Below are 16,759 nucleotides of genomic sequence, written 5' to 3' on the forward strand. Positions count from 1 at the left end.
AAATAAGCCATATACCCCTCCCCCAATAAGACAGTGCAAGCATAGCATAACCATATTCAATTATACTGTTTGTTTATAAAGAAAAAAATCACTGGAATATAAAATACCAAGAATATGCCTCATAAACATTAATTGGAACAGTTGTGAAGACATGGAGACGAGAATACTGATCAGAAAGAATCAAAATGGAAGTTGGTGTTGAAAATAGCATCTGCTGACCTGAACAATAATCACAGGATATACACACGTGCTACAAACTGATGCTGACATCTTAATAAGTTGCATTTTACTTTAATGTATTTAATCCCACAAATTATAGTTAGAAGAAAAATTATGGTCTTAAATAAAGACCATGCCAAAAGCATCAACTTGAATTTCCCAGTTGACCTGTTCAGAGCTTCAGCACAAGAAAATGACCTGGAGGTCATGTCCACTCTAAGCACCTTAATTATCTACACAAAAGCCAGTCTGATAGCTGATGGAATCTAGGGAAAAGCAACATCCTACCAGAGAAAGGTCCCTTCTTGGATATGTTAGAAAGGAAGCTTGGTTCAGGTTTCTTGATTTTATTTAATTCATTTCATTAGTTTTAAAAAAGACATTATTTTTCAAGTAAAGAGTATTTAAAACGAGATTTTCCTTTTATCATATTTTTAAGTTGAATAGCATAGTATTGTTATCTCTAGCCATAACTGTGGACTGCTGATTTCTAGAGCTTGCTCTTTTTATCTAACTTTTTATATTCACAAAGATCTAAATGGAGATTATGAAATTATAGCTATAGCACACTCAAGTAAAAGGAAAGGCTAGCAGAACAAAATTATTTCTAAGAGTATATTTTAATCAAATATTTCACATCAAAGTCGAAGTGATTTGAGGCAGATCATCAGTTCATAAATTAGGGTTAGGATCATTGTGAGTGAACTGAGAAATGCCCTCACTTATACCTTTCAGGCACACTTCTAAGACAGAAGGTCCAGGGCCCCTGTCAAACACTATGCAATGTTTATCAGCCAAATAAGGCTCCTACTCTTTCTACAGTCATTCTGTGTGCCTCTTGGTCACCATTTTTCTACTGACCCCACTCTCAACTATAAGAAATACATACAAAACAGAGCAAAATACACAGAGGCATCCTTTTAACCCATAAAACTGTATCTTTTATCCACAAAGCTCTAAAGTCAGTAGTTCTCAACCTTCATAATGTTGTGACACTTAAAAACAATTCCTCATGTTATGGTTACCTCCCTATCATAAAATCATTTTGTTCCTATTTCATAACTTTAATTTTGATACTGTTATGGATCATAATGTAAAATTTTTGGAGTTAGAGATTTACCGAAGGTGTCACAACCTACAGGTTCTAAGTAGTAGTACAGCTACTGTGGCCAATGAGTCTAAGGATATGTTCATTGCATTGTATATTTCCCTACTCAGGTAAGATATCTTTAATTTTTAACAAGAGATTTGTAAATGTACTATTAATCTCAAAAGGGGAATTATCAACGATCCTGTGGCACATTGCCGAGGAGGGGAACATTGAAAGTGTTAGTTTTAGACCTGAAATATATACATGATCTACCATCTACTGTGCCAATCATAGAAATAGGTTTCCAGCATGTCTCATCCAAAATTTCAGACTAGGGAGGGAGGCTGCTTTAGAAAGTCAATACCTAAAATTCACACGTTGGGAACTCAGTATGCCTGTCTTCCAGAACAGTCTTGTTAGTTCACCATCACCTTCTCCATACTTATGATGTGGTATGTATATATATATATATATATATATATATATATATATATATATATATATAGTATGTATATATACATATATATACACATACATACATATACATAATTTTTCAAGTGAAAATAAAAATAATGAATGCATAGGAGAAAATCATTTAAAAACTGTCAGATTGAATGGAGAACTTGAAACACCAGCAGAAAGAAGTCTTATGTTTTATTAAAAGTCATGTCTCTAATAAATGTATGGTACTTTATAATTGGTCAGAGCACTTCTGAGCCTACCTACCTGTGAAAGGCATGTAAGAAGTAATCAAATCTACTGTTAGTATGGAAAACATTCTCTCTGTACATCCATGATCTTGTTTGCATTAATGGAATCCACTTGAAATAATGCTTGGGTTAGTAGATTCCCTCTCATCTTGTCATTAGCATACAGGCTACTTGTTGAATTAAACAGACTTGATTATATTTTCTCTTTTAAATCTTTCAGATTTGTATGTTGATCTCCTAGATCTATTACCTCAGAATATAGTCTAGTTGGAGATAGTATAAGTTCAAATTAGGCTGTTTTGATGGTCATAAATTAATTCGACTGATATCTAGATTAGGAGAAGTATAGACATAAGAGAGACACTAGGGATGTTTCCACACAAAGGAAACAACATGGAAAAACAGGGAGACAACAGCAATCCACAGGTTGAAGAGATGAACCTTGAGGAAACTAGCCCTGAAAATAGCGATATTGACCTTCCAGTCATTAAGCATATGAGAAAATCAATTTTTGTTGGAAAATGTACTTAGTTGCTCATATTTTTTAAATCAGGTTGAGTAAAGTAATATGCTATTTACTAAAGCAATGTCATTTTAAAAAATCCACCTTTATGCTTGAACCACTGTTCAGGTAAGCCATTACTTCCTATAGGTTCTCATTAGAAAATAAAGAAACAAAAAATATAAAACAAGCAAACAAACAAACAAAATCACTGAGGCCAGTTCCCTGAAGGGTGAGTCCCACGGTGTGCTGCTGTATGGATTCTGGTGGGTGTAACTAAAGATAACTCCCTAAACTTCTGCTGACAACTTCATGTTTGGTTTTGGGTACTCAACCCACTAGTAAATATGAAGTTGCTACCCCTTTCAGGCAGAAAGAGATGTTCACCATCTGCTCACAATACAAGGAAGAATTTCATAGACACAGAGAGAAAGCCTTGCACATATATCCATCTCTTTTTCTCACGTTAGGAAATGTAATTCAAGTGAATGTCTGATGAAAGCATCTTCATTTCATGCAATTGGTATTTATAATTATTTCCTCTGCTTTTATACTTTGGGTTCTAAGCAGAAAGAAATATAAGAAGAATATTAATTTTATTCCTAATGAAAATTGTTATTAAAACACCATGGGGCTACATTTGTCCTGATAATAATCCAGGTGAAAGAGAAATTTTCAAACTTGTTAAGCTGGTATTCAGATCTAGACATATAGCTCAATGGTAGAGTTTTCCTAGCATACCCAAATCCCTGGCTTTTCTCCATTAAACAAACAAACAAATACAGTGTCTTCTAAACATCTCTCAGTTAATACGAATGAGATTATTTATTTTCTTTTAAAATTGGTCCTTTTGCAGTGCCAAAACAGTGTCTTCTTTAGATAGAATTGCTACACTGACATTTATATTTTCTTTAACTTTCATTATGTAATCTAATAAACATACCAAACAGCATCTTTGTTCCCCCAAGTCTTCTATGACTCATTTAAGAAAACTGGTAAGGCATAAATAATCATTCTGATTCTTCAGAGTGAAATAAAAACACCTTCATCACAAGCTGCATTTCTCCAGGGGAAGGGGATATTTGGACCCCAGAGGAACTTCAGCAATGCCTAAAGACTTGGTTTGATTTTCAGAAATAAGAGCAGAAGATGGGCTGGTGTTATTGGCATCTAGTTGACAGAGGCCTGGGATGCTACAGAACATTATACATTGCAATGCACAGGCCTTTCTCCACCAATGAATATTTAACTCAAAATGAAGAATTAAGTTAGAGAGACCCTGTCTTGGTAGCACACTGAGATTAAGAAGGTTGGTAAGATAATAGGGGATGAATGAATGAGACCTGTAAAGTTCAAGTTTTCTGATGCTCTCAAACTCTTCTTATGTTCTAATTCTGTGAATTGTGTTTGTGTTCTGGGTTCAGTCTCTTTTTCCCTGATTGTAAGTGGCAGGGTTTCTCCAGTCCTCCTGGAAATTGATTTAAATTTATCAACAGCATCATTAGACACAATCATTTATATGATAATTATAAATACTTTTGGACAGCTATAGTCTTTTTATTCACTATTTAATTTTTGTCTGCATATTCTTGGCCCTAGGAGTTAAAGCACACCATCTCCCTGATGATAAATGCATCCTCCATTTTAAATCAGCTTAAGAGATAAAGTTGTATTAGGTAGGAAGGCCCTTAAGTGGGTCTGATTAGGCCAGAATTTTGAGCACGGTAAGCTTTGCGTCTTGAACACTAAACCTTCTAATAATGGAATCATGCAGGCTTTCCTCCTCTTCCTGTCTTTAGTTCATGGAATGCAAATTCTGATCTACTTTATATAACATCCTTATGCATGGAAAGCAGCCCTGTTAGGCATAGGATATAACGCATCTAGCTTCATTATTTGTATTTTGTCTAGACTTTTAGAAACAAAACCAGGAAATAAAAGCCTACAAAATTCACCTCTTATATTAAAAAGCATTGTCCAGGAAGTAGTCAGATAAATGGAAGTTGACGAAAGTGAGAGAACCAGGTGATCCAAAAAAGGATGGAGCAAAGAGAAAAGTGGTTTGGCGGTAAAATGGAAGTTTTCAGAGAAATTAGTACTGCAGGTATATATATCAAGGTCATTCAAATAACCGAGAGTGTGCAGATATTTTTGCTTCCTATTCTTCATTTAGCAAATATGCCTTGGCCAATCTGTGGCCCTACAAAGAAGACAACTTGAATCACCTAAAAGTCCATCAAAACAGTAACTGGAAAGCACATTTACTTATGCAAGCAGTGCCCAGATAGATGGGCTTTTACACTTACATCTAGGGTGAGGATTTTTAAAGTGTGATTGGCTAGTGTTCCAAATGAGAGGACCTCTTCCTCTGGAAACACCTGAGAGGCAGTGGTGAAAGCAAGAGAAGGATGGGTAGAGGCACTTCAGTGTAGCCATAATTTTCTTTCTTTTGGTTCTTTTTTTTTTTTTAATTTTCTAGTAGGACACAGAGAAGGAAAACATTTCCCAACTCATTTCTCCTTTTCAAGGTGAAATGAAAACACTGCAGGGAAGCAGAGTGGCCTACTTTCCATTCTTCAGACTAGAAACACCTGTGAAGTCTTGAAGCAATTTTGTAAAAATTTGCTTTTGACTATCTGTAATGCTTACAGGGCTGACTGTTTTCTGTCATTCAAATTCCTTCTTCAATCCCGCCTCTTCAGAAAAGCATTCCCTGCCCGTCAGTCTAAAGCAACTGTCAATCTAAAGTAACTGCCATAAACATTTCAGATGCTTTGTATCTTCTCAGATTTTTTCCTCGACATTCTTTCTTGATTTCTGTCTCTATATGTCTAATGATTTATCCCCAACATTAGAAAACAGATTCCATAAGAATAGAAGCCCAATATTTGGCACCTCATAAAATTCAATAAACATTTGTTAAAAGAAAAAGTAAGTACATAAGAAAGTCTAAAAATGAAATGCGCAAGTAGAGAGACCTGGAGGGCAGAGATTGGAAACAGTGCTAAGGACAGATAAAGTCCTCATGGAGCCTACAGTTCCAAATCATGAAAGGAAAAATCACTCATCAGATGGCAAGTGCAAACTGAGCAGAGACTACCCAGGCATTTCCATATATTTACAACCTTCATCAATATGCATAGACTTCACATATGGTGGATGCTTGCGGCTGGAGCTGTAATTACCCAATCTCAAAGCTAATCAACCCTGAAATGCCACACAAGCTTTTGACTTTCCTAACTAGAATTCTATAACTAGAATAAATAACTACGTGTGGATTTCAAAAATTATATCAACATAAGATTGTTTCACCCATGCAGCCCCCTTTATTTCTTTTCCATGGCAGGGAAACTGCAGCCTTTGCAATTCACAAGCACAGACTTCACAAGGGTTAAATTTGTTATCCATTTTAGGAAGTCTCTGGACAGCTAAATTTGCAGGGCCCTCTGCTGCCTGCTTTTGGCATTGAAGCTAGCAAGCGTTTCTAAGGCATTAGAAATCCTGGAGAAGCCATTTCCAGTTAAAGCCAAATACTTTAGAAATGCCAATAGAAAATAATAAATCCTTAGATAACAGAAAACTATTTCAATGCTCTAATAAATTAAAATATTCTCAACTATTTTGTAATAAAGTCAAGGCAAAAATCCTAACTATATTAATCTGTTCTTCTCTCAAACCTGTGATGAATGTTTTATAAAGCAATGAATCTACAAAAATGTTGGTGGATTAATATTTTAAATGATTAAAAGAAGGTTATGTCATTCTATGGTGATCATTAATTTTAAGTGATATCACTAATTAAAATTTCTCTGTATGAAAGTATGCTTTAATATTTTAAACCTCAATTATTTTATCATAGGAAGTGTTACTATGTTTGGGGTTTCTATAGATACATTGGTTATTCATAAATAACGAATTGATTCATAACTAATATTACACTTGATCTTAGCCAAAAGGCCGAGAAGCGATCATAGCTAATATTAAATGAGCATTTCTTTAACCCATAGTTGTATCCATCCAGATAATATGTTTTTAAACTCCCTGAAAACTGCTTCAGGAGATTAATGTTTGTGCCACACACAGCAGCGAGAGAAAAGTGATGCAGTTATCTGATTGGACACTAGTGGCCACTGTTACTCCAGTTATTATGATAGAGAAGAATGGAAAGCCTGCTTCGAGTCTCAAGAAATGCCTGCTCTTTATTACCTTAAGTAGAGCAGACATCGGTAATGTACATGACTGTACTGGAGAAGCAAACTTTAGAAAAATATCAATATGACTGTTGGAAGGCAAAGGATTATTAACAGATTATATTTATATCTTAAGATACATTGCTCTTTGAATTTTTTTCAGTATATAGGAAATAGTGGATAAACTGCCAAGTATCCAGTCACCCGCATACTCACATGTCTCTGATGAATCTACAAAATTGTCTCCCCAGTAAAAGGCTGATATTCAGTTTCAGAATCACTCTGATCTGGGGGAAAATGACTGAAATCTTCAGCCCTAGCTTCCTACGATGGTGTGGCTCTGCACAGACACTCCTCATCCCTGATCTAAGTCTTTATACTCAGGTTTATACAACAACTTTCCATGTGGGAATTGAGTTAAAATTCCCAAAAGATATTTAAAAGTCTAAGTCATGCCTTAGAAAATCATGACTCTTAGTCTAAATCTGCCCTGTTTTTCAGTTTAATGAGGTTTTATTAGAACATAGCCTTGACCATTTCTTTACTTGTTGTAAAGTTTCATATATATCATAGTTTGAATTGTGCATATGTTAACATCGTGGACCACAGATGTTACCGAGACATCGTGGACCACGAGGCTTGGAGTATCGATTCTCTGGCTTTTAAGACAAAAATTTTGCTAAATTTCAGTCTGTGATATTTGAAGGGCAAAAATTTTAATTGGCCTCCTGTGGCACTTGCTGCTCACATTCCCTTCCTACTTCTAATTATCCAGCTACAAGATGAGAAAGTAAATTCTTTAAATTATAGTTTGGCATTCCACCCTAGTGTCCAATGATATCTGAAGATTGATTTCAAGTAACCGTTCTGAGTATGAGGGATTCTAAAAATGGCAAACCCCATCTTCAGCTGTCAATCATTCCATGCAGCTTCTGTTTGCCAGACAGCAAGCTCTGTACTGTTAGAGAATTGAAATCACTGTAGGTTGAAAGAAAACTGCAGAACTACTGTAAAGTGCTCTATAGCAGAGTTCCCTGGACAAACAACATTCAGTGGCCAGCAGATGCCATCACTTGTTGTTCAGATGCTACTAAATTGTCTGAAGGTTAACTTTACAAATATTTTCTCTATTACAGCTACTGAAATATTATATATTATATATTTTTATCTGCAAAGAATTCCCTAATGACAGAGTTTTGAATTACTAGATACTGAACTCTTTGACATAAAACATACTTAGAAATTATTCTCCCTTTAAAACGAATTGCCTTTAAAAATTAAAGGAAAAGGAAAAGACAGTAACAATAATAGTATATAAGAGGTGAATTAATGATAGAAAATTTTTAAATAGGAGAATCCTTTCAGGGCAATGAGAACTGTTTAATGGTTCCACAAGAACTAAAAAGTTCAAGAAAGAGGAAAGAAACAGAAGACACACAGAGATAGAAATGAGAGGAAAGATCTGGGGAGAAGCTGTCATATTTGAAATAGTTGTATAACACTTTTACTATAACAAGTAGGCTTAGAGGTCTATCTAATGAAGCTGGCTTAATCACAAATGAAGATATTAAAATGAGCTCATTAACAAGGATATTAAATAGGTTCCCAATGCACAAACCTCATTAATGAAAAAGAAGAAAAGTGAGAGCTGTTTTCCATTTTAAGGTGCAAACAAAGGAGGAGTTTGACACAGTGTTTTCATCTGGGAAGGTTTTAAAACTCATGCAATAATCAAACATTCCCGGGGTAGGGCACCTGCCAGGTCTAATTTTCTTCTGAAGTTCTGAAATAGGACTTCTCAGAAATTCTGCATTTGCTTTACTTTGTAATTCAAGTTATTTCCCCTCTCAGTAAATCTGTAAATCTGGCTCAAGTATCTATGACGGCTTAGCAGGAATTTGAAGGGGGACCATCGTTACTGGATCTGTCTCATGGCCCATAAGGCTATAACAATACCTCTCCTTCCTTTTTCCCTTGGTTCTCTATTTTACATTAAGACAAACAAGTCTGTGGCTGGTGGACTCCGTGTTGAGGAGATTAAATTCTGGTCATGTTAAGAGTTAAGAAGGCAAATTACCATTTTATTTTCTCTCAGGAACCTTTCATGGCAACACTCCAACATTTATCCTACTCTCTATGAAGCCCCTGCTCAATGTGGGCTTCAGGAATGAGCATGTTCTGATGAAGGCTGTTGAACAACATGGTCTAGTTGCAGAATTTAATACTCTCCTTGGGGGCAGGGACAGCTGCTTCTATGTGCTTGCTCATTTGAGGAATTAAATAATTCTTTGGAGGTGTCTAGGGTATTGTTTAGTGAATAAATGCTGTTTAAAATATGATTAATTTGATATTCAACTAATAACTCAAAAGAAGCAGAAAAATTGAGTCAAGGCACATTTGTGATTAGAGATACAAGCCGTTTGCTGCTGTGTCTTAAGAATTTAAAGACTGCGTGCATTCTCTCAATATTAACATTTACATAAAAGCATGTCAACTTACTGAAAGGGGCCTGAAGAAGAATTAGAAAGTGATTTTAAGAATTAGAAAGTGATTTAATAAACAAACATTTATTGAAGAGAGCTCCACCCATATTTGTCAAGAGAGCCCCAGTTTTATTCACTGTTACAATACACTCAAATCAGACAAATGAATCCCAGGTGCTCTACACCAGCCTATGGCCCACTCACTTTTCTGCTCTAGAAACTCACTTCTCTTGCTTCCAGTGCAGATATTTGAAGCTGTAGGGAACCGTTCTTGCTACGTGATGTATAATGGAAGGACAGATAGGAGAGATGTTAAAGATTCTTATTTTCCTCCTTATCAAAAGGAAATGCATTTCTATCCAAGCGCTTTCTTTTTCTTTAGACCCTTTCTACAAAGAACTGATGTTTGCAGCTAGGGAAGTTTATCTTGCATCTATGAGATATATTCCTAATAAAACTAGGGAAACCTCAAGTTTCTAAGTCATTACTGAGCAAGCTTTATGCAGACATCACAAATTAAAAGCCATCAACCCTAATGTATACTAATGATTAAATTATTAGTATGTAGCATCTACTGTAGTAGTTATAAACGACTATGTTCTTGTTGACACACTTGGTTATTTTCCAGGTGATTAAAAGATTGCCTTAGTTACACTGAGAGGAGCTTAACACAGGACCTTTAGGGACAAGATGACTGTCGATTTACTTAAGTTTTTATTTTGTCCCACTTTAGTTTTCTTCTTTCATTAGTAAAGTCCTCAGTGATTGAAAGCATGTCTTTCATTGTCTTTAGTGGCTTATCTCTATACTTAGAGTCAAGTGCTAGAAAATACCCAAATAAGTTTAAGTAATTGCCAAATGTAATCTCAAAGTATTTAGGAGCACAGAACCAGCTCCTCAGAGATATCTTTTATGTAATTGCACCTCAACTCACCTTTTAATCCAAAAAGGAAACATTTATTAGGCAATGCCTTTGCTCACAACCCACTTAGCTTTTTAATGTTAAATTCTAATTCAATATTTTAAGCTGATTATCAAGTTTTTTTTAAAATCTGATCATTTAGCTATTTTCTTTTAGGAGCCTGGAAGCAGCAAACAGTTGTAGTTGAAAGTAAATGATGAATTTTAAAAAAAGAAACTACTTTTAAGCTGTCAGGAAGAGAGGGGGCGTTACTACAATGTTCCTACACCCTTTAGAGAAAAGATAAGAGCTTCACTCTAAAAGATGATATATAAAATATATATTTGGGAATGAAGAATAAGTATTTGTATTGTGAAATACAGAAAAGTGTTTTCAATGTAATGCACGCTATGAAGAATGGAATAGGATATACAATTTAAGATTGTGTCATACAAGATCCTACAGTTTAGATTCTAGTTATTTTTTCTGTATTGAGAAGGGATATAAAGTTACTTAAAGTTAATCTGGTCAGGCGCACACGTTGAGCACAGCCAAGATAACAAGACAGAGCATAGCAAGATGAGGTAGAAAGTCAGGAAGGAGGTGATGAAATTCTAAGCCAGACAAAGCCAACAGATGTGGGGAAGACTTCTTTAGCCCCTATAGCTACAATTTGAAGGTGAAATATTTCCAAAATTCATCAAGAAATAATTGTTTCTATGCATGAGATAGAATTTAGAAACATTGTGGACGAGGTAGAAGAATTACAGTGAACCTGTTTTCTCTTTTCTTATAAGTAGACCTCCACACTTCCTCATTATCTTTGTCAATATGTAGCCTCAGTGGTTTTCAAAGTAGTAATTTTCAAGATTTTTATCCCTCTAGAATTTATCTCATCTTCAAGAAATAAGATGAGTCTTAACAAGATGCCTAGATTGAAATTACCCTGATGAAATGAAGTGTGTGCAGCATCATAGTTCATTTATTCTCACAGTTGATAACAGTAATAACCCAAACTATCCTAACCACTTTCAGTCCTTACAATGGTTAGTACCATGCAATGTTAAATGATTGCATTGATCATAATTTTACAACTCTGTTAGTACAATGAGATTTTCTGTTTAATAATTTGTGCTCCATATTTGCGCAATACAATTTAATTTAATCTACCCAACGCTTATTGGGTCCATACTATGTTAAATATCAAAAACCATTTCACAGAAGCACTTTCACTTTATCTTAAAAGATAAAATTACTCACTACGTGGGATTGAATAACTTGTTGGAGGGCTCAACCTTGGAGAAAATCCATTCACCTGCTTCCATTGACTACCTATATCTCTTCATGTAGGAGTAAACACACTGTGAAATTTTCCTGAACAACATTGGCATATCAACTGGTGTTATTACTATTTGTATATTGCTTATATACCTGTACTGTTGATATTTTATGGGTGCAACTTCCTTTTCATGTGGCCTTCCCAAAACTAGACAATATTGATGAAGCCAAGAAGTGCATGCTGACAGGAGCCTGGTATAGCTATCTCCTGAGAGGCTCAGCCAGAGCCTGAAAAATACAGAGGCGAATGCTAGCAGCAAACCATTGAACTGAGAACGGGATCCCCTTTGGAGGAGTTAGAGAAAGGGTTAAAGGAGTTTAAGGAGCTTGCAACCCCATAAGAACAAGAATACCACCCAACCAGAGCTCCCAGGGACTAAATCACTACCCAAAGACTATACATGGACTGATCCATGGCTCCAGTAGCAAAGGATGGCCTTGTTGGGCACCAATGGAAGGAGAAGCCCTTGGTCCTGCCAAGGCTGGATGCCCCAGGGTAGGGGAATGTCAGGCCAGGGAGGTGGGAAGGGGGTGTGGTTTGGAGAAGAGGAATAACCTTATAGAACCTTATAGAGGGGGAGGGGAAGGGGATAGAGGACTTATGGATGGGAAAACGAAAAAGAGAATAACATTTAAAATGTAAATAAAAAATACCCTGAGAACCCAGCTATACCTCTTTTGGGTATATACCCAAAAGATGCTCCAACATACAACAAAGATACATGCTCCACTATGTTCATAGCAGCCTTATTTATAATAGCCAGAAGCTGGAAAGAACCCAGATGCCCTTCAACAGAGGAATGGGTTCAGAAAATGTACTATATCTACACAGTGGAGTACTACTCATCTATCAAAAACAATGACTTCATGAAATTCATAGGCAAATGGAATGAACTAGAAAATATCATCCTGAGTGAGGTTACTCAATCACAGAAAAACACACTTGGTATGCACTCATTGATAAGTGGATATTAGCCAAAAAGCTCAAATTACCCAAGATGCAATCTACAGACCACAGGAATCTCAAGAAGGATGACCAAAATGCAGATGCTCCCACTCCTTCGTAAAACGGGGAAAAATATTCATAGGAGGAGATATGGAAGCAAAGCTTAGAGCAGTGACTCAAGGAATGGCCATTCAGAGCCTGACACACATGTGGCCCATATATATAACCACCAAAACTAGATAAGATTGATGAATCTAAAAATGCAGCGGAAAGGGACTGGATATAGATCTCTTCTGAAAGACACATCCAGAGCACGTCCAATACAGAGGTCAATGCTAGCAGCAAATCACCGAACTGAGAATAGGACCCTCTTAGAGGGAATTAGAGGAAATATTGAAAGAGTTGAAGGAGCTTGCAACCCCATAAAAACAATGCCAACAACCAGAGCTTCCAGGGACTAAACCACTACCAAAAACTATACATGAACTGACCCAGGGCTCCAACTGCATCTTTAGCAGAGAATAGCCTTGTTGGGGCACCAGTGGAAGGGAAAGCCCTTGGTCTTGCCAAGGTTGGACCCCAGTGCAAGGGAATATGGGGCAATAAGGAGGATATATAGAGGGAAATACCCATATGGGGGAGGGGGAGAGAGGGAATGGGGGCTTATGGACAGAAAACCAGAAAAGGGAATAACCTTTGAAATGTAAGTAAAAAATATATAATAAAAATTTTTTAAAAATACCCAATAAAAATATCCAAAAAATAAATTTAAAAAATTAAATAAAAGAAAACATTCTTAAGCATCCTGAGTGCTGGTCCTCTGGATTCTTCAATGATGTTTTATGCCTTAGGTGTAGGAAGGACATTGTATATGTATCAGTCAGGGCTGGGTATTCACAAGCATTCTCTGAGTTTTGATTTCATTAAGTCTAGAGCCTTATTTCTCCCACAATTTTGTCTATCCTTACAACTTGGTTCCTATCTCTTTAATCTATTTTACATTCTGTCACAAGAATCAGAAAGAAAATAGTATGAAACCAAGTTAATTTGCTCTCAGGAGAACAGCAAATTACAAAGGAATAATCAATTTGAATGACAGAATGATGCACCTGGAAGAAAAACATCTCTTTGTGACACATGAAGAATGTGCCTCCAGGGGAAAATTTCCTGAAATATCAATGGCTTATGCCCTAAGATCAACAATTGACAAATGAGACATCATAAAATTGCAAAGCTTCTATAAAGTAAAAGACACTGTCAATAGGACAAAACAGCAACCAGCAGATTGGGAAAAGATCTTTACCTGTCCTACATCTGATAGAGGGCTAATATCTAATACATACAAAGAACTCAAGAAGTTAGACTCCAGAGAACCAAATAATTCAATTAAAAAATTGGGTACAGAGTTAAACAAAGAATTCTCAGCTGAGAAATACCAAATGGCTGAGAAGCACCTAAAGAAATGTTCAACATCCTTAGTCATCAGGGAAATGCAAATTAAAAAAAATACCAAGATTCCACCTCACACCAATTAGAATGGCTGATTAAAAAAAAAAACTCAGGTGACAGCAGTTGCTAATGAGGATATGAAGAAAAAGGAACAGTCCTCCATTGATGGTGGGATTGTAAGCTGGTACAACCACTCTGGACATCAGTCTAGAGAGTCCTCAGAAAATTGGACATAATACTACCACCTGAGGACCCGGTTATACCACTACTGGACATATACCCCAAAAATGCTCCAAAATATAACAAGGATACATGTTCCACTATGTTCATAGCAGCCTTACTTATAATACCCAGAAGCTGGAAAGAACACAGATGTCCTTCAACAGAGGAATGGATATAGAAAATGTGGCACATTTGCACAATGGAGTACTACTCAACTATTAAAAACAGTGAATTCTTGAAATTCTTAGGCAAATGGATGGAACTAGAAAATACCATCCCGAGTGAAGTAACCCCATCACAAAAGAACACACATAGTAGGAACTCAAGTGATAAGTGGATATTAGCCCAAAAGCTCAGAATACCCAAGATACAATTCACAGATCATATGAAGCTCAAGAAGAAGGAAGATCAAAATGTGAATGATTCAGTCCTTCTTAGAAGGAGGAACAAAATATGGGAGGAAATACAGGGACAAAGAGTGGAGCAGGGACGGAAGGAAAGGTCATCCAGACACTGCCCCACCTGGGGATCCAACACACACACACACACACACACACACACACACACACACACACACACACACACACACATTGATGAAGCCAAGAAGTGCATGCTAGCAGGAACCTGATATAGCTGTCTCTTGAGAGGCTCAGCCAGAATCTTACTGATACAAATGAGGATGTTTGCAGCTAACCATCAGACTGAGCAATGGAGGAGTTAGAGAAACGACTGAAGGAGCTGAAAGGGTTTGCAACCCCATAGGATAAAGAAAAATATCAATCAACCAGGACCCCCAGAGCTCCCAGGGAATAAACCACTAACCAAAGAGTACACATGGAGGAACCCATGGCTCCAGCTGCATATGTAGCAGAGGATGGCACTGTCTGGCATAAATAGGAGAGGAAGCCCTTGTTCCTGTAAAGGCTTGTTTCTTCAGTGTAGGGGAATGCCAGGGTGTTGAGGTGGGAGTGGGTGGGTGGGAGGGGGAGCATCCTCATAGAAGCAGGGGGAGGGGGAGGGGAGAGGGGGAACTTGGAAAGGGGATAATATTTAAAATGTAAATACATAAAATATTCAATAAAATTAGAATGTGCTTCTATGTAGCTCATATTATTTTTCTTCCTGACATGTAAAAAAACACTCAGGTTTCCAGAAGCAGACAGCAGTAAGTGTGGTCTTACCAGAATGTCTGTCTCAGAGAATAATAGGATAAAGCCAGAGATAATCTCCTACTGGAGAAGACATCTTAGCTATCATACACAGGAAAAAGCTTATTGGATGGATATTGGTTTAGATTTCATCATCATCCTAAATACTCAGTGTTACTACATTGAAATCTGACTTTCATAACAAATAATTCATTTTAGTTTTTTTATTTTTAATTAATAATAAACGTTGGCCCTATAGAACATCCATGCCTAAGTGCAGGGAAGAAATCATCCATCTTACTGGTAAAACCTAGTATGGAGACCAGAGACTGAAGCTTTCACCAGCCTTTGTTTCAGCCTGATAACAATCTAGACACTTTCTAGCACGTTAAAGAAGCAGATGAAGAAAAAGTGTGAGGCATGTTGATAACTTACATATTTCTATTAGTTAGAAGTATAGAATTCAATGAATAAATCATAACGCCCCTACGTATAGTAAAGCATGCTTATATAGTCCCTAAGGAACTCAGTAGAACTTGCAGTATCCCCCCCCACTTTGTGTGTGTGTGTGTGTGTGTGCATGTGTCTGTGTGTGTTTCTTTCTGTCTGTCTGCAAACATTCAGAGGCATGTTCTTATTTCCATAATCTTTGAAGCAAGAAATGTTAACACTAGCCAAATAGTGACCTATTACAGCTATGGAGGTTAAAAGGGTAAAGACAATCACTTGTTGATTTAGCTGTTATGCTTCTCAGCTAATAGATCCAGCCTGCAGGAGGGTATGTAAAGTTGGAAACACAGATTAAATTACTTCTACCCCATGGGCTGACTATCCACCATTCTTCAAGTTTAATCTGAGTAGTCTGCTTCCAAAATAAAAGTAAATGACAGACATCTGGCTGTGACTCTGAGCTTCAATTCCTTCATTTGAACAAAACTTGCCCAGAGCTCTCTACCTATGGGTGGTACTAATGGCGTACATCCCAATGGAGACTAGAGGTAAATCTAGCAAGTCAGAAATAACAATATCACAGTTCACTGCAGCCTAGCCACTTTCATTTAGATGTCTGAATACTGTAGCAATACTGCAAAGTTGTTTTCCACTCGGGACTCACTCTTCAGGATCAGTTTTGAGCAGGAAGGCAATTGTGCGGAAACCATACTGCATTGCAATTAGATTTAGCTTATAAATTGCAAATCTAAGGTAGCTTCAATTATTCTCACACAGCAGTCCCACAGTCTTCTTCATGACTACAGCTAGCTGTGTTTTATGCTTTGCTTTCTCAGCCATGAATAAGAAGACTTCTTGTGACACTACAAAGGCCCAGAAATAAGCACACAAATTCAGGAAAAATTAGTGTTCAAAAAGTCCACCCTTATTTCACTTCGATTCTTTATAAAAATGGCTTAACAAATTATAAAATGTATATTTATTTAAATGGGGGGATTATGTATGTGTGCTATGTTCCTGGGCAGTGTTGTATGTATCAGACTGTTACCTTCAAGCTCAAGATTACTCAGTGAAGGGTAAGATCTGAGTGTGTAACACTCAGCAGAAGTAC

At 36.7% G+C, this 16,759-nt stretch overlaps 1 protein-coding gene and 1 pseudogene across 1 annotated transcript in view; both read right to left on the reverse strand.

The window, feature by feature from the left end:
* Positions 1–16,759, reverse strand: part of Fgf14 (fibroblast growth factor 14) — a 630,557-nt gene that overhangs the window by 237,749 nt on the left and 376,049 nt on the right.
* On the reverse strand, positions 6,396–6,490 carry LOC120097280 (U2 spliceosomal RNA; annotated as a pseudogene).

This window comes from Rattus norvegicus, chromosome 15 (assembly GCF_021556685.1).
Source record: "Rattus norvegicus strain SHRSP/BbbUtx chromosome 15, alternate assembly SHRSP_T2T, whole genome shotgun sequence".
Classification (NCBI taxonomy): domain Eukaryota; kingdom Metazoa; phylum Chordata; class Mammalia; order Rodentia; family Muridae; genus Rattus; species Rattus norvegicus.